This window comes from Canis lupus, chromosome 8, assembly GCF_011100685.1.
Source record: "Canis lupus familiaris isolate Mischka breed German Shepherd chromosome 8, alternate assembly UU_Cfam_GSD_1.0, whole genome shotgun sequence".
Lineage (NCBI taxonomy): Eukaryota > Metazoa > Chordata > Mammalia > Carnivora > Canidae > Canis > Canis lupus.
This window is the reverse complement of record NC_049229.1, coordinates 72,903,879-72,926,731: the sequence shown is the minus strand read 5'-3', so window position 1 is coordinate 72,926,731 and position 22,853 is coordinate 72,903,879.

Genomic DNA, 22,853 nt, shown 5'->3' with positions numbered 1-22,853 from the left:
GGAGAAGAGAAAAAAATGAGGTATAAAAATTATAGGGGCACCTGGCTGGTTCAGTCAGTGGAGCATGCAACTCTTGATCTCTAGGTTTTGAGTTTGAGCCCCACACTGGATGTAAAGATGACTTAACAGTAAAATTTAAAAATAAATAAATAATAAACTCTTCCTGAAAATCCCAAAGAGGGAAGGAAGTACAATACTACTTTTTGCAGATGATATGATTAAATCTCTGGAAAATCCAAGAAGATCGATTTAGATTCTACTCCAAACAGTATCTCAGTCCTGTGGCCGGGACAAAGGCAACATAATTATTAGCCCTTGGTCTATACAAAAAAGCAGCTTGTTTGCACGAAGGGTAATGAAAGATCCCATTGACCATAGCACCTGGACAGTGAAAGTGTCCAGGAATAAAGTTAACAAGAAACTCATAAGATCCAGAGCACGTGAGCTCAAGCCCAGGGAGGGCCACCCATGGAGACTTGAATGAATGAAAGATGTAGCACGTTGTAGGATCAGGAGCTTCAACCTCATAGAGACAACAATCTCCACGCCCAGGAGTGTGTCCTACAGATGTGATTTCACGTGTGTGGAATGAAGAATGTGCAGGGCTATTCATCACAGTTTCGTCTGTAACAACAGAAGATTGGAGACGTGTCCACGGCCAGTGGGCTGACAACGTGAACCACGGCCCAGATACGGCAGGCGGTGTGGCACCACGAGCAAGAGCAAGGCCGCTGCAGGGAACTGAGAAAGGACTGTCTCCCAGATTGATGGCTATGTGAAGAAGATGGAGATGCGGGGGGATGGTGTTCCATCGCTGTGAGAGGGGTGTGTGTGTGTGTTAGAGATGGTTCCAAGCAAAAGAAAACCTAACTTAGCATGATGTCAACAATTAGGGAGTTTTTTTCCTCCCAAGGGACCCAAAGGAAGTGGCCTGGTCCTGGTTCAACCTCGAAGCAGTGCCACCATGGGCTCTCTCTTTGCCTGGCATCTCCCCTCGGCCTTGTAGCCTCATCATCCAAGACGGTGCCCTCGTCTCCCCAGGTCACAGCAGGGGTCTGACAGGAGGAGAGGAAGAGGCACACCTGTCCCGTGTCTTAGGGGAAGCAAATGTTTTCTCTGTTCCTCTCAGTGTGCGTTGCTTGTATCGCCCGCTCCTGGCTGCAGGAGGCCGGGCGCAGCCGTCCAGCAACCGCGGGGACTGTACGGGGTAAGGGCAAGGACAGAGGCTGAGTGTGCTGCGATGTGGCCGCACCTAGACGGCTTCAAAAGAACACATACAGCATTGGTGCTGCTAGTTGGCTCTGGAAAGGAAACAGGGTGTCTGGAGCGCCGAGGGGGCATTCTACTCCATCCCCTGAGTCTAACGCCGGGTGCATTTATTACCTACACAAGGAATACATAAAAGTGCAGTTTTCAAGGGGCTCCTGGTGGCTCAGTTGGTTAAGCATCTGACTCTTCGTTTTAGCTCAGGTCATGATCTCAGAGTCTTGAAATCAAGCCCCGCAGCAGACTCTGTGCTGGACGTGGGGTCTGCTTAGGATTCTCTTTCCCTCTCCTTCTGTTCCCCTCTCTCTCTCTATATATATATATTTTTTTTTTCAAAAAAGAAACCAGTAACTAAATATGGCTTTAAAAATTCCACATTCAGAAACTTTTTCTTTTTTAAGTACTAAACAGTGTTCGGGTTGAAGAGGAATTCATAAAGTAAATCACAAGATGCTTAGAATTTAACAACAACGGAGCCTCTGCAAGTTAAAATTTGTGGGACATGTTTAAAACAGCATTAGAGACAATCGTATAGCTTTGTTAGAAATAAAGGAGGAAGGAAATAACAAAGGCACAGATCAAGATGGAACAGAAACAAAAAAGAAATGATGGCAAAATCAAAGCCACTCTCTAGAAACCTTATTTCAAAACTGATTAACTGCCCAAAAGAAATAACAAAGTGTAAGACAAAGAGGGGAATAACTATAGCTGTATCAGAGTTATTTTAAGTGCAGAAGAATTTTTTAAAAGTACACACCGATAAATCTGAAAGCCCAGGCAAATGCATAGATTTATAGAAAATTTAAAATACTGAAATCAGGACAAGAAGAAATAGAAAGATAAAAAGGTTAATAATCATTTAAAAATTATAATAATAAGCAGACTTTTCTCTCAGCACACCCATGCCTCCCAAAGCCCCTCGTCCCCTGGGCACCACAAGTGAGATCCTCCAAACCCTTGGGAGCAGATAACCCCTATGATGCATAAGTGTTCCAGAAAAGGAGAAATAGAGGGAAAGTTGTCCAACCCATCTTATGAAGCCAGTATAGAGATAGAATAGGAAGCACCAGATCAGTGAATTCTAAGCCAGTTTCACATAGGAGCATGAGTTTTCAAAATCTTAAAGTATTAGCTAACTAAAATCCAACAGCGTGTTAAGGTCACACAAAGTTTTTCTCAGGAATGGAAGCATAGTTTAAATGAGAAGACTTAACAGCAACTCAGCAGGTTAAAGAAGAAAATTAAGATCATTCTTATACTGATGCAGATTAAAGAATTTGACAAAATTTAATACATACTCATGATTTTTTTAAAAACTTAAAAAATAGGGCAGCCCTGGTGGCGCAGTGGTTTGGCGCCGCTTGCAGCCCAGGGCGTGATCCTGGAGACCTGGGATCGAGTCCCGCATCGGGCTCCCTGCGTGGTGCCTGCTTCTCCCTCTGCCTGTATCTCTGCCTCTCTCTCTCTCTAGCTGTGTCTCTATGAATAAATAAATAAAATCTTTAAAAAAAATAAAAAATAAAAAATAAAAACTTAAAAAATAAGAACCAGAGGGAATTTCCTTAACGTGGTGAGGGCCGCCTCCTTCAAACCTGGTAGGTGTAACAGAAACACGTTACATGTAGCATAAGGTTGTTCATTCTCATAGTTTCTTTCTTTCTTTAAGATTTTATTATTTGAGAGAGCGAGAAGAGAGCATGAGCTGGGGGAGAGGCAGAGGGAGAGGGACAGACAGACTTCCTGCTCAGCAAGAAGCCCGATGTGAATCTCGATCCCAGCACCCAGGGATCATGACCTGAGCTGAAGGCAGATGCTCAACCAACTGAGCCCCCCGGTGCCCCTCACTCTCATGGTTCCTGCTCAGTGTTATTCTGGACGTCCAATGCAATAAGACAAGAAAAAGAAATCAGCAGTTTAGGAACCAGATGAAGGGAGACCAAACTGCAATATGTATTTTCAGATAACATGATAGCTTACACTGAAACGCCAAAATAATCAACAGATTAACTACTGGTACTAATCTGAGTTCAATAGGACTGCTTGATACAAAAATTAATGGTCTTCCCCTAAGTCACTAGAAAAAAACCCAGAAAGATGATGTTACTTAAACCATATATGTCCAGGGGCGTGTGGCTGGCTCAGCCAGTGAAGCATCAACTCTTGGTTTTGGGATTGTAAATCCAATCCCTGAGTTGGGTGTGGAGATTACTTACGAATGAAATCTTGAAAAAAATGAATTTGGGACCCACAAGTCCTTTATGAGGGGAACCCCCTACCACCCAAAATCCAAAAACCTAGAACTTTCCAGGCCTTCATAGAAGACTGGAATAGATGATCTCTTTCTGCCACGCTAGTGGGTGGGGCCAGGCTGTGAGGGCAATGCCAAGGTGCTCTGGTCCATTGTTGCTTCAACCATACTTGCCAGGTCTGGTGCCCAAATTCCTGTGGGTTTGGAGGCGTGCAGGAGGCTCTGAGCAGTAGAGCAGCTCTCCGCTCTGCTGGCATCGTGGCCCGTCTGGGTGTGCCTTTGATCCCAGCTGGCCCACGGCTGGATTGAGTTGCCCTGGCCCCCAGCACCAGTCTCCACAGGCTGGGCCCCAGCCCACTCAGTGGTGCTGGGACCTGGCCTTCCCTGAGGCTGCCCCTCCCATGCTGGGCCTCGTGGCTCCCGGAACAAGACGCCCTGGGCCCTCTACCCCACACAGCCGGTCACAGGTCAGTGGGCTGTGTTGGCATTCTGTGCTCAGCCCTTCATGGATTGAACTCCTGAGAGAGGCATCCGGGTGGTGACCAGGCCTGCCTGGGTTCTTCCCAGCCTGCGAGGCCAGGAATGCCAGGCGTGTTGGAGCATGCCCATCCACGGCCGGGCTCAGCCGAGCTTGTGTGTGTGTGTGTGTGTGTGTGTCCGTGGATGTGGTGGGTATGGGGGGCCCAGGGCGTACCTGGAGTCAGCTCCTTCCTGGGTGTAAAGAGCCGGGGTGGATGTGGGAGCTGGAAATTCCAGGGGGGATTTGGCACCGGCGCCCCAGGGATGCTCCTTCCTGCTCTGCCACCCGGACTCTGGGCTTGCTGCGTGACCCTCAGCCAGTCGCTAAACCTCTCTGGGATGCTGTGCCCCAGCTAGGGCCCAGGCCCTGGCCAAGGGTTGCATTCTGTGGACCCTTGGTGAGGGCTCTTCTCTGACCTGGGCTCAGGCACGGGGTGCGGTGATGCTGCAGGCCCTGGGGAGGCCAGAGGGCTTCCCAGTGATTCAGACGCAGCCCGAGCCAGGGGCAGCTGCAACCTCCTGTCCCAGGGCAGGGAGGAGGTGTGGGGCTGGAGGGGGAGCCTGCCAGGGATACAGAGGAGGCGCAGCCGCAGGACAGGCTTTGCAGAAGAGGCCGTGCTTGAGTTCCAGCAGGGGACGGGGAGGGGGACGCTGGAGGGGGATCTGCAGATAGCTGAGCAGAGGTGGGGTGGGGCGGGTGGGGCAGGGGCGCCCCCGGAGCTGGAGTGGGATCTGTGGGCCCTGGGGAGCTGCTGCAGGCTTTAAAGCAGGGGAGGATCCTGTCAGATGTCTCTTGGCAGCCAGCCAGGACGGAGGGGGGTGGGGGAGCAGAAAGAGGGCACGGCGGGGGCAGGTGAGGAGGGATTGCCTCCAGCAGACTGGGGTTTAGGAGGTTGGAGGACAGAGGACCGAGTGGGAGCGGGGGTTGGGTGCTGGGACCTGTGGGTGCGATCTTGCGAGGGTCCTGAGGCCGGCCGACGCCCCCTCGGGGCTCAGGAGTCCCTGGCATGTTCTGGGGGTCCCGCAAGGTCTCCCGGGAGGGGCGTCAGGTCCCGGTGACAGAAGAGGCAGGGGGAGGGCCAGAGGGAGGCCCTGGGCCAGTAGAGCGTCAAGCTGGCAGGGCTCCATCCGTGGCCGTAGATGGTCAAGAGTCGTTACTCGCTTGCGGAAATCTGCCCTAATGAGTCAAGATGCAAACAGTGATGGACAGTGATTTTCACTGTAGAATTATCTGGAAACCACCTTAATATCTAAGGACAGATTTATTCAGTAAAAGCTGGTCCTACCTGAAAGATGGACTCGGGTGCAGCCCCATACAGCGTGCGCTCTCCGGGTCTGTGGGGTGATCTTTCTAAGACTCACATTGGCCATGTCACCCCCCCTTGCTCAACGGCCTCGGGGCTCCCCACCCAGCTGGGGCCCAGGCTCCACGCTCTGGCCTCCTCCTCCACGCTGACGTCCACAGTTACATGCTGCACAGGAAGCCAGCAGACCTTCCTGGTCGGCTCCGCTCCTCGGCCCCTTCCTGTACCTTTCAAGACCCACGCCCGACTCCCCCTGCGCTGAGCACTTCCTGTCTCCTCTCGCCCAGCACCCCTTCTGTTATCAGGTGGCTCAGTGGAATGTAGGTGTGTCCTGTCCTGGGGCTGGGGTGTCAGCCCAGGTGAGTGACGAGGAAAGGCGGCTGCAGTGGGGGCCTGCCCCGGGGAGGGGGGGGAGCAGTCTGCAGCAGCCAGTCCCGCCCAGGCCGTCCCCCAGGGCCCCCATGCCCCTGCACCCCCAGCTCCCGGGGGTTCCTGCAGGCCTCTCAGACTCCATGCCCCTTGAAGGCAGGGGGTGCAGCTACAGCCCCTGCCCCGGGAAGCCGGCCCCACGCGGGCTGCGGGGTGGCAGCGGGTGCCCCCAGCCCCACACAAGCTTCCAGACCTCCCTCCTCCAGCCCTGCCTCGCCCGGCACCCACCTGCCCCTCCGACCAGCTCGGGGCCCAGCAGCGCCCGTGCCCCTCGGCCAGCCGAGCCACAGCCCCCGCCCTCCGCACCCCCTGTGCAGGTCAGCACCTGGGCGGCCAGAAGGGACCCTGACCTCGGGTCACCGCTGTCTGTGGGGTGCTCCAGAGGGCCTCACCTCATCCCTGGGGTGCCCTGCCCGTCCCCCCCGGGGACCCCTCCCGGCCTCCCAGCCTCCCCAGGAATGTGCAGGCAGGGGTGTGAGCAGGGGGAGGGCCTGGAGGGGGGACCTGGAGCTGAGTGGGCCCCGGGCCTGGCGACACACTCGGGGACACGCTCCAGGAACCCGCGCACAGAGAGACCTTCTGCCGCCTGCCCCGCCGCCCCCGACTCCCCGACTCCCGACTCCCCCTGGGCCTGCCTCATCCCTTCATGTGGGTGGAGGCGTTGTCAGGAGTGCCCCCGGCGGCCAAGGGTCGCTGCCCTGTGCCTCCTCCAGGAAGCATCCCTGGCTGCTCAGTGGGTGCAGGCCGCCTCGCCCTCCTGTGTGCACCTGAGGACCCGGCCTGGCTCGCCCCTCTCCCACCTCCGGAAGGAGGCACCCCTTTGAGAAAGGACACTCCGGGTCTCCGGCGGTCCCGTAGCCAGAGGACCCATTGGCTGGGGAGTGTCCCCATACACGGGGGGCAATAGAGCACCCCCGAGCCCTGCTGGGACACCATGCAGAGCCCAGACCTTCGCAGGAAGGTCCCCAAGGGCCAGCTGCTCCTGCCTGGGGTCTGGGCGCCCCCTTCCTCCGCTGGTGGTGCCCAACTGGAGTCCCCTCTCCTTGGCTGCGTGGGGCGGATGGAGCAGGCCCCAGACAGGCCTCTGGGAGGAGGTGCTAATTGCTGCGATTTCCATCTGGCAGGTGAGGGAACCCGGGGCACAACTGGCAGAGGTGGCCAAGCAGAGGCCAGCTGCCCTCCTGGGTCCTTCTGCCTCTCAGGAGCTCCTGATGAGACCCACTCTGCCCCCCCCCTTGTCCCAGGGTCGGGGGGGCCCAGTAGCACTTGAACACAAGGTCCCCTGAGTGACAGGGCGACTGTCGCAGGCTCAGAGAGGCTAAGAAGGGCGGGAAACGAGCACATTTGAGGGTGAGGGCCTTCGGGTCTGCCCCTGGGCTGCGGCACGCTGGCTCCTTTGCAGGCAAGGGTGACGCCAGGACACCTGGATTCCCTCCTGGTCCAGCGCCCTGACCAGCACCAGGGACCCCCGGGGGGCTCAAGAGCGGATGGGGGGTGGTGGGAGGCGCCCAGAGCACCCTGGCAGGTAAAGAAGAGTCTGGCGGAGTGAGTCGGGGCCCGGCCCCACCGAGGCAGGCTGGGGGACGGGCAGAGCTGTGCGGCACCTGCAGGCCCAAGCTGGGGAATTGACCTGGGCCCGCAGGTGAGGGGAGGGGCCAGGACCACCACCCAGCCGGCAGGACGGGAATCAGGAACCCGTGGGGCACCCGCCTGGGCCCCCCTCCCAGCTTCCCCTGTGGCCTGCCTGGCAAGGCCTGGGCGCGCCCAGCTCCCTGGAGTTGGCAGGGATCAAAAGGCGGAAAGCCGTCCTCCGCCCTCGCCCACTGAGACAGGAATCCGTGGCCCCAGGGGACGGAATCCACAGCCACATTCCGGGTGCCCTGGTCGCCACAAGGCAAGGGTGGGGCAGGGCTGCGATGCCAGGATTGGCACCACAGAGCGTGGGAACAATGCCTGTGCCAACTCCCAGGTAGGCGGGCACCCTCGGCCCGGCCCCGGCTCTGGCCTTTACCCCCTCGGCCCTCCCTCGAGGGCGCCGGCAGGACCAAGGAGGAGTCCACACTGCCGGGAGGGGGGGTCCCTAAGGAGGGTGGGGACCGAGTGTCTGCCGCTGGCAGAGGGGGCTCCTCACCCTCCCTTCCCTGGAGGAGACGCAGCCTGGCCCCTGCTGGGCACTCCGGGCGGCCAAGGGGCAGGGAGGGCATATCGGGTGGGCCGTCCCTGGCAGGCGTCACCCGGAGCAACAGGATCCTGGCACACTCACACGTGCACGCACACGTACACACTCAGCCCGCGGCAGCTTGCTCTCTGGCAGGGAAGCAGCCTCGCCTGTCCTGGCTGCAGCCCCACGGCCCCCCGGAGCCTCAGTCCCCGCTGGCTGGAGCCGGGCCCCCTGGGCCTGGGGACCCCGAGCCCGCGGAGCCAGCAGGGCCTCTGCGGTAGCGACGGCGATCGGAGCCCGTCCTGGGTGCGGCCCTTTCCACCTCCCCGCCAGTTCACAGGGGGGGCACAGGCCCAGAGAGCCAGGTGGCCTTCCCAAAGTCACAGCAAGGTAGAGGCAACACAGCTGATTCGAGGTGGACTTGGAGACACCTGAGGGCCCGGACCTGCGCGCTCGAGGCCGGGGCGGGTGTCACCGCGCTCTCTGGCCGGTTTCCTCCCTGGCAGGCAGGCTGGCCGTGACCACCGAGCAGAGGTCCCCAGGAGCCCAGAAGCGGGGGCCAAAGCCAGCCTCCTCGGCTCCCACCCCCATCCCAGCTCCTGCTCGGCCCTGATGCACCCTAAGGCCACGGCTGACGCAGGCGTCCCCTGGTGGCCACTGGTGGGATGACGCCACCTGCCCTCTGCCCTGGGTGACCGAGCGGCCTTTGCCAGGTGGTGAGCAGTCACCGGAAGAAGGGGGATAGGTCAGGCCTGGTGGGGGCAGGAGCGTGGGGCCCCAGAGCGGAGGGGCGCCCTGAGGGCGGGTCCACTGGCAGAGAGGCCTGGGGGCAGCCGTGCTCCCCCGGGGGGTCTGCGGGGCAAAAGCTTGGAACGGATCCCTGGGCAGCTTAAGGCCACTAGGACTGAGGAGCACTGGGCCCCGGAGGATGGCTGGGGGGAGGCGGGCCGGGGCCGGGCCTACACTGAGAGGAGGGCACCCCCAGCTATGGGAGCCGGAGAGGCTCCAGGCACGCGACCCACAGGCCCCAGTGGGGCTCGGACGTGCGGTGTGGTCAGTCTGAGGCCTCTGGGTGACGTTCACCCCCCTTCAGACCCAAGTACCAAGTGGGCAGGTCTTCCTCTGCCCCCCAGCCCCAGAGGCCCACCCTGACCCTTCGCGGTCTTCTGTGGCAGCCCCCACAGCACTGGCCTGTGCTGGAGATGAGGATGGATGGGTGGGGCTTTGATGAGCGGATCAATGAGGAGCCTCCTGTGGGGCTCGCAGGCCTCGCCGGCTCCCCTCCCCCCTCCGGTCAGCCTGGGCCCCCCTGCAGGCCCCGTGCTGCCCCCTCCTGGTCAGAGCCCGTGGGCTGTGATGGGCAAGCACCGGACCTGGGGGGAGAGGCACGAGGCGGCGGGAGGGTAAGACCCAGGTCATCCACGGTGCCCCCACAGCACAGGGAGCGGGGAGCAGAGAGGAGCTATGCCGGAGGAGGGGACACAGGTCCCGGGTGGACCAGGCCAGTCCACGGGCCTCCTGGCCTTTGGGTTCAGGCTGGGCAGGGGGCGGTTCCTGCCTGGTCTCTGGCACAGGCCAAAGGGACGGGTCTTGGCTTGTGGCCCTGGGGCCCCTGCTCCTTGAGCTAGCACCGCCGTGAGGGCAGTGGGGTGCGGGACAGGGCAGGGGCCGAGTGGCAAGGCGGGCACAGGAGAGGTCTGAGAAGCAGCTACGGGTTCTGTTGGCGAGGGGCGCCTGACTTCCCTGCTCACCCCAGGAGCATTGTCAGCATCCCCGGGGGACGGGGCTCCGGGCACCCTAGGACCTCGGGTCTAGGCAGTGACGGTCCCCCTGTACATCCCCAGCTCAAGCGTGCCTGCCCAGCTCACTTCCTCCCTGGGACCGGTGGGTCTCAGAGGCCTTTGCTGACGGCCCCCACCTGTCCTGCGGCCCGCGCCCGGCTGTGGACTTCCAGGGGATGGTCCCAGGACTAGCCCTCCTTCCTGGGCCCTGTTGTCACCTGCACCCCGGACTGAACATCTGTGCTTGGGGCACAGGCCTCCTTCCCTTGGACCTGGGTGCTACAGACTTCCCCAGAATCCCGGATGAGAAAGTGCTCCCTGGTGAGGGCGGACCAGGACCAGTGGAGGGGAGGAGGCAGGCTGGGGGCGAGCCCCTCGGCTCCAGGGGCTGGCACCTGAGGGGTGTCTACGCGGCTCCCCTCCTAAGCAGTGGGACCGGCAACAACACGCGTGTGTGCACACGTACACTTACTCCTGTGGGCACACAGACACACACGCTCGCTCAGCTGACACATGCACGCTTCCACGAGCACGCGTTCACACCAGCACAGCCCTCACACCCCGGGAGCACGCAGGAGCGCGAGCCCACCCGCGCTGGAACCCGGGGGCGGGGGAGAGCTGGGCCCCGAGGCTTCGGGTTGTCTTCCCGGCAGTTGTCCCAAGAACTCCCTTACTGAGCGGGAACCGGGCGGCACGCGGGGCACCTGGGCCCAGACGCGGTTGTGTAACCCCAGGGTCCTCAGCAAGCGAGCTGTGATGGAAGCACGCCCTTTGCACAATGGGGAAACGGAGGCACAGACCTTTAGGTCAGGCGGGCCAGGCTGCTGGGGGCCACGTGCCCGCGGCGGTGGGGAGGGGGCCCGCCCCGGGGCGGGGTTCGTGCGGGTGCTGGGGAGCGGCCTGAGGGCCCTGCGGCCCCCTCGGGACCTCCAGGGGCAGGTGTCGGCCACCCCCGCCCCCGGGATGCAGGATTCCAGAGGGGGCGGCCCCCAGGGCTTAGAGCGCAGGCCCAGTACTGGTGGGGGGGCTCCTGGGCCCTGGTGCCCCCCCCCCGCTGCCCCCTCCCCGCTACTGCGGACCCCTCCGTGCTCGGGTGGCATCTGCGCCCTGGGTGCGCCCGCGTCCTGCCCGGGGCCCCGCATCCAGCGCCCCGCAACCAGCCAGGGGTCCCGCCTGGGGACCGGGGCCAGCAGGGCCCCCGGGGCCGCCCCTCGACCTCCGAAGCCCCCTCCTCCGCCGGCCGGGCTGTGCCCTGGGCCCCCGACAGGCCCCCGCAAGCTCGAGCGGGCGGAGGGGGCCGTGTGCGCGCGGCCCGTGGGGACCCCGCCTGCCCCCGCCTGCCCCCGCCTGCCCCCTGCCTGCCCGCGGGGGGGGGGCTGCAGGGCAGGGGCCCTGGGGGTGCGGGGAGCCTCCGGGTACCGCCGACCGCCCCCCGCAGGTGCCCCTCCCCGCCCCTCCCCTCCCTGCGGCGCCGCCCGCCCTGGCCCTGCAGGGGAAGCCGAGGCGCGGGTCTGCGGCGGGGCAGGGGTGGGGGGTGGGGGCCCCGGGTCCGCGGGGGGGGGGGTGTCCAGCGCAGGGGTGCTGACGAGCCCCCGGGGGCTCAGGGGCAGTGCCGGCGGCGGGAGGGGAGCAGCGAGCCCCTGGGGGCGCAGGCGCGCGGGGAGCGGGGTGCGGGGAGCCCGGGGTGCGGGTCCGACCCGGCCAGGCCCGCAGGCGCAGCGCGGGCAGCGGCCACCAGGCGGCAGGACAGCGCCGAGCGGGCGGCCCTGGGCCCTGGGTGTCCCGCCCGAGCACCGCCCCAGGGAGCTGCCTGCGGGGTGACAGGTGGGGAGCCCCGCCCCTCACCGAGCCCCGAGCCCTCTCCTGGAGTCCCTGTGCGGGAGGGACACAGGCAGGGGAGAGAAACTCGAGGTCCGAGGTCCGCCCCAGCCCAGGCCACTCCGCAGTGGCCTTGAGCCATTTGCTTGGGGCCCCTGTGCTTTTGTTCCCTATGAAAATGGAAATATCAGGGAGGGAGACAGAACAGGAGACACTCCTGACTCTGGGAAAGGAACTAGGGGCGGTGGAGGGGGAGCTGGGCAGGGGGTGGGGTGACTGGGTGACGGGCCCTGAAGGGGGCACTTGATGCGGTGAGCACTGGGTGTTATTCTGTATGTTGGCAAATTGAACACCAATAAAAAATAAATTTATTATTAAAAGAAAAAAGAAAAGAAAATGTGAGTCAGGGATACGGGAATTCCTAGGCCGCAGTTTGTCCTGGCTTCTAGGAAGAAGGGGTGGGGAGAGGGGCTGACCCAGGCTGAGCTACAGGAGGGGAGGGGAGCCCCGGGTCCTCTGGGGGTGCTTTGATCAGGGCCCAGCCACGGGGTCTCCCGCCAGGGCCTGGCCACTCACAGATGGGGATGCCGCTGAGCACACCCGGACCCACGGGTCCCAGGCTGGCTGGCATGTCATCCCTCCCATCCCAGGCGCTGTGGCCCGGCAGGAAGGCGGGCCAGTCTCCCCAGAGACAAGCACTTAGCCAGGGGGTGGCATGGAGGGGCTCGGGGGCCAGAGGCTCTCCACAGCTCGGAGGGACCAGGACAGGGTCTCTGAGGGACACAGCTCTGTGCCTTGGGCCACCTGGGCTACCTTCCTGGCTGCCTGGGAAACTGACCCTGAGCCGGGCACCGCCCTGGCCTGTGGTTTGGGGACATGTCAATCACGGCAGAGAAGGGATCCGCTGGACTTTCTATCTGAAGACAGCTGGGGGATTCCCTGAATCACAAAAGAAAGTTTCCAGCAGACTTTCCAGCAGTCGCACAGCCTGAGTCATTAGTCATTTACTGTCTAGAGAGCAGCCTGCGGGGGGGGGGGGGGGGGGGGGGTGCAGCCTGCAGCAGGGACGCCCCAGCCCGTGTCAAAGCTCTGCCATAGGCACCAGCCTGAGGGCGCTGTACCCCGAGTGGGGCTCCCCTTCCAGTGGAGGTTGCCAGCCTACCCCGGGGACCCCTCCCCAGACGGTGCCCAACCAAGGCCCAGCTCCTTGGAGGGGGGAGCAGGTTGCCTAGAGTCCTGCCATCACTCAGAAGGAGGCCCCGTCATTACAGGAGTTGGTGGGCTTCCACGTTCGGGTGGCCGGCAGCTGCACCTGTGCTGGAGCCAGCAGCATCCCTCCTCTGTACACGGAGAGGATTAGGGCTCAGAGGAGAGGGGAAGGGCCAGGGGGTCTTTGTATCTAGAGGGTCCTAGGTACTAGCCAGTGCTGGCCCCTCCTCTCCTCTCGGGCTGGTGGTGTTGGGGGTGGTCCAGGGCCAGCAGGGGAGCAGGGATGTGGGGCCTCATTTTCCCATGTCAGGGCCTGGCAGCTGTAGGGATGCAGGAGGTGAGGGGAGGGGCAGGTCGGTGTCCCCAAGGAAGCCCCCAGGCTGTCCCTGATCCCTCTGTGCCCTACTTGCCAACCCAACTCTGGGCTGAAATGATTGCTGTGACCCCTGGAAGCCACATGGTGTGGCTGCCCCAAGACTGGATTAATGAGCATGATCAGCAAACAGATGACCCCTCACCCCCAACCAAGCCTTGAGGACCCAGGCCCGGGGCATCACAGGGCAGGGCACAGACTCTAACATGCTCCCCATCCTGAGAAAGGCACAACTGCTTGATGGCAGAAAAATGTTGTCACAGACCCCTGGGCAAGCCGAAATGATATTTATTATGGTGTAAAGAGATGTATCCAAACCCGAATCCACACTTCAGCAGAATGCACAGCCCCTGCCCACCTGTCCCTCTCCTGCCCACCTCACTCCCACGCTGTGTCCCAGCCAGCCATCAAGGGCTCCACCTTTCCCAAGATCCTCTCTCCACTCACCCAGCAGGGCTTCAACATCTGAGAACCCTTTCCCGAGCCTGTGCAGTGTAGGGTTACCTCAGCAGGCCCGAGCTGTCCACACCCCGCACAGCCCAAAGGAAGGTCTGCTCCTCGCCTGGCACCTAGGAGGCAACCTCTGAGCCCTTGGAATATCTGAGACCCCTGTCCCTTTGCTGGTCAGGAATTTAGGCACAAGAGGAGGCCATACAGGCCTTGGGGGTGGGTGGCTGGCAGGCAGCAGCCATCTGTGGCGGCCCCAAGGACCCATTCACCAGGGCACAGGCCCTGCAAGCAGCACTCTCACTCGGAGTCAGCCCCTCACCCCGCCTCGGGAAGAAGGGGGCTCGTGGAGGAAAGGGAGGGGGTGGAGTGGATGGATAGAGAGGTGGGCAGGTGGAAGGATGGGTGGATGGGTGGGTGGACTGAGAGGTAGATGGAGAAGTGGAGCAGGGAATTCAGGGGGATGGTTGGATAGAGGGAGGGAGGGACGAGGGAGAGAAGAATAGGTGGGTGGATGCATGTGAGGAGGCTCCAGACAAGTCTCCCTGAAATACGCCACTCTGGTATGAAGGCTGTTTTAGAGCCGAACGCAATTAAGACCCTGTGGGCTCAGGTGAAACTTTTGTTTCCTTAAATAACCTCGAAGAGCCTAAATTGGGAGTCTTTCTCAATAAGAGCTATCATCAGAGATACAGTTTATGGGAGTGACCCATCCGTGTGGCAGGGCAAGCATCTAATTATCAGACATCTGTTCGTCTCACCACCCTGTGAGCTGCCCTCGCTGTGCGGTCCCAGTCCTTGGCTCGGGGTCACATGAGTGCCTGCCTTTACCCTTCTGTCCTGGAACCTCCCCTGGTGGCGGGGGGGGGGGGGGGGGGGTTTCCTGTACATACAAAATTAATTTGTTTTTCTTCTGCCGGTGTGTCTCACGCCAATTTCATTCTTAGACCACCCGGAAGAACCTTTGAAGGGGAGAGGAAAAGTTTTCCTCCCCAACAGCGGGAGGAGGGAGGGACGTGTGAAAGGACAGGTGGAGCAAGGCGGTAACTGTGCGATGTTAAGGGTGGGCACGTGGGGTTTCACTGTACGGCTCTTTTCACTGCACTGAGTGTTTGAAAACACAGTCCAGCATCAGAGAAATTTTTATGGACAAGCACAGTAACACATGCACCCGAGCTGCCGAATAACTCAGGAGCTAAGGAGGACATCTTTTTGTTTTCCAAGATTTTATTTATTTATTAATGAGAGACACAGAGGCAGAGAGACAGGCAGAGGGAGAAGCAGGCTCCCTGCAGGGAGCCCGACGCAGGACTCGAACCCGGGTCTCTGGGATCAGGCCCTGGGCTGAAGGCGGCGCTAAACCGCTGCGCCACCCGGGCTGCCCTAAGGACGACATCTTAATGGAAAAATTTAAAATACCCAGAACTGAGTGATAATAAAACAGTGCATGTCCAGACTCGTGGGGAGGGCAGCAGAGCAGCGCTTCCAGGGAACCGGGACAGACGCTTACCTTGGAATGGAAGCAAGCCTCAGGATTGGTAAGCTGGCCCCCACCTTAGGAAGCCAGGGGCCAGCATGGGGGAGGCAGCGGCTGCCGAGGGGCTCGAGGCCGTGAGCGGGGTGACGGAGGTGTTTTACATCCGTGCTGCCAGCAGTTGCCCACCTGGTTGCAGTTGTCAAAAGTCGGAGCCACATCCCGGAAAGGGCGACCCGTACCGTGTGTAAGTTATCCCCAGTTGTGTAAATCAAATAAAAAAGAAAAGTTGAGGGGCGGGGTGGGGGTGGGGGAAGCAGAACAAGCCCGAAGAAAGTTAAAACCCAGAGATTAAAAACAAGACTGGAGATCAAGGAGCTGAAGGACACCACGGGCTAGAGGGCGAGGGAGACAAGGTTAGTTCTTCCAAAAATCCATCTCCCGCTGAAGCAGACCAGCGTCTGGGAGAAATAAAAACAACAGGAAAGGAAAGAAAAGACACCAACAAATAACATGAGCCGACAAGAGGCTGTAATTGCAGATTTAAAAGATAGTAAGCCGCAGACTGGCAGAAAATGCTTGCAGACATCCTTGGGGCGCAGGACAGCTCTGCAGCACGGCCGAGGGGTTCTCGGGACTCAACAGAGTGGAGACACCCCGATTTGAAAGTGGGCCAGAGGGACGCGGGGCTGGCTCAGCGGCGAGGATCTGCCTTCGGCGAGCGTGATCCCAGGTCTGGGGGTCGAGACCCCATCGGGCTCCCTGCATGGGGCCTGCTTCTCCCTCTGCCTGTGTCTCTGCCTCTCTCTCTCTCTCTCTCTCTCTGTCTCATGAATAAATAAATAAAATCTTTTAAAAATAAACAACTAAAAATGGGCCAGAGATCAGACCGGGGTACCGAGGGGGGCGCATGGAAGGAAGGTGGCCCCGACCACTTGAGAAGGTGTTGCCTGGCCTCTGTCATCAGGCAAATGCAAATTAAAGCCCCGCGTGGTCCCCCTGGCTTCCCCACTAGGCCGGACAGGGGCCGCGCCAGCACCGCGGAGAGTTGACCGGAGGCCAGAGGAAGCCTCGTGGCCTGCCGGTGAGGACGCGGGCGGTGCGGCTGTGGGCGCGGGCCGGGTCATTCCTCCCCCTGCGATGACTCAGAAATTCCACTCCCAGGTGTTCACTCTAGGGAAAGGAAATCTCGTGTTCGTGCAGAAGCCTGTACGTGAACCTCTACAGGAGCGTGGTTTATGATCATCCAAAACTGGGGGAAACAACAGCAGGGGTTCTCCCACTGGCAGACGGACGGCCTGCTGTGTCTGCGCACAGCCCAGTACCGTCCCGGCGTGAAGACGAAGGGGCCATTCCCGAGGAAACCGTGCGTGGATCTCAAATGCACCTTCTGTGGGAAAGAGCAGATTCGAGAGGCTGTGGAATTCTGCTCACGATGTTCTGGAAAGGGCAGGAGCAGGGAGAGGGGAAGCAGGCCAGGGGTCGCCAGGGGCTGGGGTAGGGGGTGCTGACTGCCAAGGGGCAGTGGCACAAGGGAGCTCGGGGTGGCAGAGCTATGTGGTGGGGACACAGCTGTGCGCGTCTGTCAGAACCCGTAGGACTTGGGCCACCTGGGTGGTTCAGCGGTTGAGCTCCTGCCTGCGGCCCAGGGCGTGATCCGGGGATCCTGGATCGAGTCCCACGTCGGGCTCCTGCATGGAGCCTGCTTCTCCCTCTGCCTGTGCCTCTGCCTCTCTCTTTCTCTATGTCTCATGAATAAATAAATAAGATCTTTAAAAAAAACATAGAACTGAACGTCACAGAGTGAACTCTACTGCACATAAATTTAAAAATGCAAAAAAAAAAAAAAATCAATTCCAAAAAGGCATTAACAGGAGAATGCTGTAAACAACTGTGTCAGGGTGTCTGAAAACATAGATGACCCAAAATAATTGTTAGAAACATAGAAATAGGGGATCCCTGGGTGGCTCAGCAGTTTAGCGCCACCTTCGGCCCAGGGCCTGATCCTGGAGACCCAGGATCGAGTCCTGCATCGGGCTCCCTGCATGGAGCCTGCTTCTCCCTCTGCCTCTCTCTCTCCCTCTCTCTGTGTCTCATGCATAAATAAATAAAATCTTAAAACAAAAAAGAAACAGAGAAATAAAACGTGTGACTAGTTAGTTGTATGGGCAGCAGGTCAATCGAGGCGATGTCTAAAAGGTGTGCCATGGAGGCGCCTGGGGCCGGAAGAGGGTGGAGGTGACCGCACCAGAGCACGGCGGCCCCAAAACCGGCTGGGGTCAGCTCTCCTGACCGCGTGTGCCGGGTGATGCTCCACTGCCACAGCGGCCAGGAGCCAGGGCTGCAGCTGGGGAGGAAGCCTGACTGCAGGCCCCACCCCACCCCCACCCCTGCGCTGACTGGGGTTTCTGAGGTTCAACCTGAGGCCTGTGACAGTTTGATCACAGCCACTGTGACATTCGAGGGCAGGCAGGTGAGGTGGGACCTGGCAGAGGCTGAAGGTGGCAGGAGTGCTGGGCCTTCTGGATGGGCTATCGCCTCCCCCTGCTGGAAAGTCTCAGGACTGGACGGCCGGTGCCGGGAACCCACCCGGGAGGACCTGAGGCTCCAAGGGTGGTGCATGGCCTCCAACAGAGACACGAAAGTTTGCAGCCAGCAGGGGGGGAGAGGGGGAGAAGGGGAGGGGGAGGGGGAGGGGGTGCTATTTTGCAGAGTAAGGCTGGGATGCGGATTTGCCGGGCAGGGTCACGCACGTGAGCAGGAGGAGGGGGCCCTACGGGACGGCCGAGGGGGCCATCGGAGGCGGCCACCCTGCCGGGAAGAAGAGAGACTCTGGGTTGGCAGATGACGTGATCTTACGCGTGGAAGACTCTGAAGCCGTCATGGGAAACCTGCTAGGAGAACCGACGTGGGCGAAGTCGCAGGAGGCCGAGCGCCCACGGACACCGGCAGCATTTCTGTGCGTGGAGCGATGAACCGAAGGGAACGGAAGTCGGGACAGCAGCTTCCTTGCCAATCACATCAAAGAGAATAAAACACTCGGGGTTAAGTCTTGCGAGGAACCACCAGATTTGCACAGCGAAGCTACGCCTCGTGTGGAAAGAACTGATGGAAGACGATGGAAACCCGCGGCGCCGGCGGGTGGGAGACCCGGAGCTTGCAGGCCAGTCGCTCCCCGTGTGATCCTGTCACCGCAATCCCCGCCAAAACCTCGATGATGTGTGTTTTGCAGAAATAGAAAAATCCGTCCTAAAATTCGCACGGAGTCTCAAGAGACCCCACCTAGGGAGGGAGGTGATGCTGGGGTGGCGTTGGGGACGGGCGCCTCCGCGCGGGCCCCGGCCTGGCCGGCAGAGACCAGGGCGAGGGGTCCGAGGGCAGGTGCAGGCCCTGGAGACTCGGGCCGTGGGGGGGACAGACAGGGAGGCACGGGGTGAGGCTTGACGCCGCTCAGCACAGCCCCTGCCGGCCTCCGCTCCAGGGGGGCAGCGGGGAAAGCTCGGCCCTCCGCTGGGGGGCTGCCCTCTGCCCTCCCGCTCCTCACCCAGGAGCCGGGCAGTGCGCTGGGGTCGCACGGCAGGGAGGGGCCCCGCAGGCCTGAGCACCGTGCACACCCCTGTCCACCTGCAGCCCGGAGCAGGGTGCCTGCGCGTGCCAGTGCGCGTCTGTGCGCACGCGTGTGTGTGTGCGCGTGTGTGAAGATGACCAAGCCTGGATGGGGGGGTCCCGACGCCCCGCCCAGGTGGTGTGGCTCCACCTCCCCTCCGGAAAGCAGCCCGGGGCCCCAGGTGGAGTCTGCAGGTGAAGGCAGGAAGTGGAGGCGGCTCGTGCCTCTGACCTGGATTCTCTGAGCCCGAGGGGCGTCCTCTGCTGCCCCAGGAGCCCGGCAGATGGTCACGGAACCGGGCCGCACACCGTGGGAGTCGTGGCTTCACCCCCCTCCACGCACCCCTTCCCTACACCCTCCGGCCCCTGCCCGGCCTCTCCGCCGGCCCTGGGCATAACCCCTTCCGTGGGTCCGCGGCACCTCTCTGCCTCTGTCCTGGTTCGTCTCACCGTGGCCTGGTGACTGCAGTGTCAGCCTTGCGGGGCTTCTGAGGCCCTCAGGCCCCAGGGTCTCCTCTGGGGAACCCTCTGTGCCCCCACCCCCGGCATACTCTCCACTCCACGGTGCCCAGCTCCTGCCTCCCCGCCCACGGCCAGCGGGTCCCCTGCCCCTGCCTTCTCTGTCTCCTGGCCCTGGGGTCACAGACCTGGCCACTCCCTAGCCTCTGGCCACCCTCTGGCTCTGTCCTCACCCCGCGACACCTCAGAGCAGCATGTGACCTGACCTCACAGCCCCCATGGAAAGGTCATATGGTCAGCCCTGGGAGACAAGCTGCACGTCCTGGTCCCCTCCCTCCCCACGGGCCCCGGGGGCACTCACCCCTCCCAGCCTCCCTCTCCCTGTCCCTCTGCCCCTGCACCCTTCCAGGTTCCAAGTTCCCCTGCTTGTGCTCCCGTCGCACTCCAGGGTTGTGGCCACGCTCCCACAGCCACGATGCACCTGCTGACGGGAGGCCCCCTCCTTGCACTGCCGGCTCCTGGAGGAGCGGTGGAGGTCCCCTGCCCTCCAGAGCCTGCAAGGATGGTGCATACAGCAGGCGCTCTGTAAGCACCCCCAGCCCAGCAGCCTGCGACCCTCACCAGGGTGATACCCAGACTGTCAAGAAGTGAGGTTGCCTGGAGGCCCAATACCCTGCAGAGGAAACCAAATTGCTTCCGGTGTGAGTGGCAGGCTCAGATAACAGTGTTTTCTGTGTAGTCTAGAAGTCATTCTGGGGAGGCTTGGGGGGTGAGGAGGGAGGGAAGGTGGCCTCACTGCAGCCCCGCAGCAGCCCCACCCCTGGCATTTCCCTCCCCAGCACACTTCTGCTTTCTTCTGTACGGCAGAGGGTACAGGCAGGAGGAAGGCACAGGGTCGCAGAGCCCCCCGGGGAAGACCCCCGAGTGGGGTCTGATCCAGGCCCCGAGGGCAGGCCGCCCGGAAGTCCACAGCTCCCTGGGGTGGGGGCCCTCCTAGCTGCAGCGGGCAGCCTCTTCATGGTGGGGAGGCGCAGAGCCATCCCAAACGCCCCCTGGGCCCACCGGCCACCGGGCTGCCCCCTCAGCATGATCAGCTTGGGGGGGGCTTGTCCCGGGCCTGATGGGATGTGTAGTGTCGTGGGTAGGCCCCCCTGGACATCAGGAGCATCCTGCCCCAGTTGTGAAACCCAAGAATGTCTCTGGAAAGGCCTGGCACTCCTTGGGCAAGGCATCGGCCTGTCAGGGCCACCACATGAGGCCCTGGCCTGGCCCTGCTGCAGGGGGGTGATTAGGGGTGGCCGGGGGTCTCCTGAGGACGAATCCAGCAGGAAGGACCAGGTTTTCCTTTCCGGTCTGCTGCTGACCTTGGCAATGGGGGACCTGGGGGGCTGAGCCCGAGGAGAAGCCGGGCACTGGCACTGTGTTCTGGGAGCCCCGCCGGCCGCCTGGCCGCGAGGTGCTCCCAGCGGAGCCTCCGTGGCTGCCTGCCCCCCCCCGCCCCGGCTGCGCGCTGCTCGAGCCTCCTCCCCAAGCGGGGGGGGGCGGGCCGCAGGAGGGGCCCCCTGGCGTGCTTTGGGGGATTCCTTAGGTCCTTGGGTGTCCCGGGCAGCTGAGATGTCATCCAGCGCCGTCTTCTATGGTTCTGTGGCTTCGTGCTGCTCATGGGTCGTTAGACCCCCGTCCCGCCAGGAGAGGGGCGGTGCACCCTGCAGCGGGCCTGCGGCACCCCAGACAGCCCCCGGGGCAGGAGGACCCCTGCTTGCTCCTGTGCTTTCCACGGGGCCTGCTCTGGCCCATCAGCCCTGGGGAGCTCCCCCAGAACTCGTGTCCCCAGCTTCTCTGGACCCTCTCCTTGTGTGGGGGCCCTGTCACCCCTGGGCCGGGCCAGGGTGCACCCACCCCCGCCCAGGACTGCCCCTGCCAGCTCAGAGCGTGTGCCCCGGGCAGCCACTGCCCCCGGAGCTTAGGAGGAGCACCCAGCCCCCGCGGGCGCAGAGAAGATCACATCCAGCCCCCCCGCGGCCAGGTGTGGTCCCAGCACGGCGTCCCGGGCCGTAGGACCAGGGCAGGTGGGTTCTGGCTCCGCCACCTCCACCTTCTTCCTTCCCGACCCCTGAAGGGTGGCCACGAGACAAGGCAGGGATTTGGGGCTGCGGGAGCCGCCAGGCCACCCCTGGGGGCAGCCCGGTTGTCCGGGGTGATGGGGGCAGCCCGACCTGGGCTGAACTGGGACTCACAGGTCACACTCAGCCGTGGTGAGTGTCACACTCAGTGGGAGGAACACGGCCTGATGGTGAGACTTTCAGAATCACTGAGCCCTCGGGGTGGCCCCTGTCAAAAGCCCCGTCCTCCCGCCAGCCCTTCCCTCTCAGGGCGGCTCTCGTAGGAACTGCCCCGAAAACCCCTTCCGGGCTGGTGCCTGGGGAACTCCTGCCCTCCTCTGAGGACGGCCAAGTCCCTGGAAACCCCGGCAGCCCCCCGGCCGCCCTCTCCTCCGGCCCCTGACTCAGCATCCGAAGTTCCCAAGGGGGAGGAGGCTGGGCCAGAGGGGGATGGCAAGAGGAGTCAGGGGAGGGGAGGCTGGGAGACCCGTGGGAAGGAGAAGAAAAAGGATGGTCTTAGCCAACAGGATCGGACGCCCGTGGACGGCGCGCTGCGTGCAGGTAGGGTTTGCCCCAGGCGGGCGGCCCCTGAGAACCAAGCGGTGACGTTAACTGTAATAACTCATCAAAAGAGACAAACCACGTAACCAACCCCACAGAGGCCAGGGGATCCTTTGCCAAATTTGGGACAATGTATCTCGCAGAATGATGATTGTGGTTTGTGGAGACACTGAGGACGTGAAGACCCCTGAGCCTCGTGCCCACACCCCCCTCCCCACCCCGCATCCCCAGCAGCCCAGTGTCCACTCGCACAGGAATGGGCGGGGTGAAATGTGGTCCGTCCGCGCGAGGGACCATTACCGTGCCCTAAAAAGGAAGGATGTTCTGGGGGGGTCTGGGGGGCTCAGGTGGGGAAGCATCTGCCTTCTGCTCAGGTCACAACCTCAGGGTCCTGGGATCAAGTCCCACGTCGGGCTCCCTGCTCAGAGGGGCGTCTGCTTCTCCCTCTGCCCCCCTCTTCCCACTCGCATGCACACATGCTCTGTCTCTCTCTCAAATAAATAAAAAAAATTAAGATTGTATTTATTTATTCATGAGAGACACAGAGAGAGGCAGAGACACAGGCAGAGGGAGAAGCAGGCCCCATGCAAGGAGCACGATGTGGGACTCGATCCCAGGACTCCAGGATCACGCCCTGGGCTGAAGGCAGACGCTCAACCACTGAGCCACCCAGGGATCCTAATAAAATCTTTAAGAAAAAAAAAAAAAAAAGAGGAAGAAGGTTCTGACACCTGCTCTGACGCGGGGGGCGGGGGGGGGGACCTCGAGGACACTAGGTGAGTGAAGTGAGCCAGACCCAGAAGGACATCCTATATGACCCACAGATATGAAGTCCCCCAAGTGCCCAGATTTGTGGACACAGACAGCAGGATGGTGTTTGCCAGGGAAGGGGGGTGTGCGTTTAACGGGGACAGGGCTTCCGTTTAGGGAGCTGAAAGTGCCCCGGAGATGCTGGCAGAGGCGGCCGCACGGCATCGTGAGCGAGTGCAGTTAATGTCCCCGAGAGCTGTACACTGAAAAGCGGTTGACGTCGTCGATGTTGTGTATGACTGACCACCTTGAAACGAATGTATGCGTCCTCCGTGCCAGGGAGAGC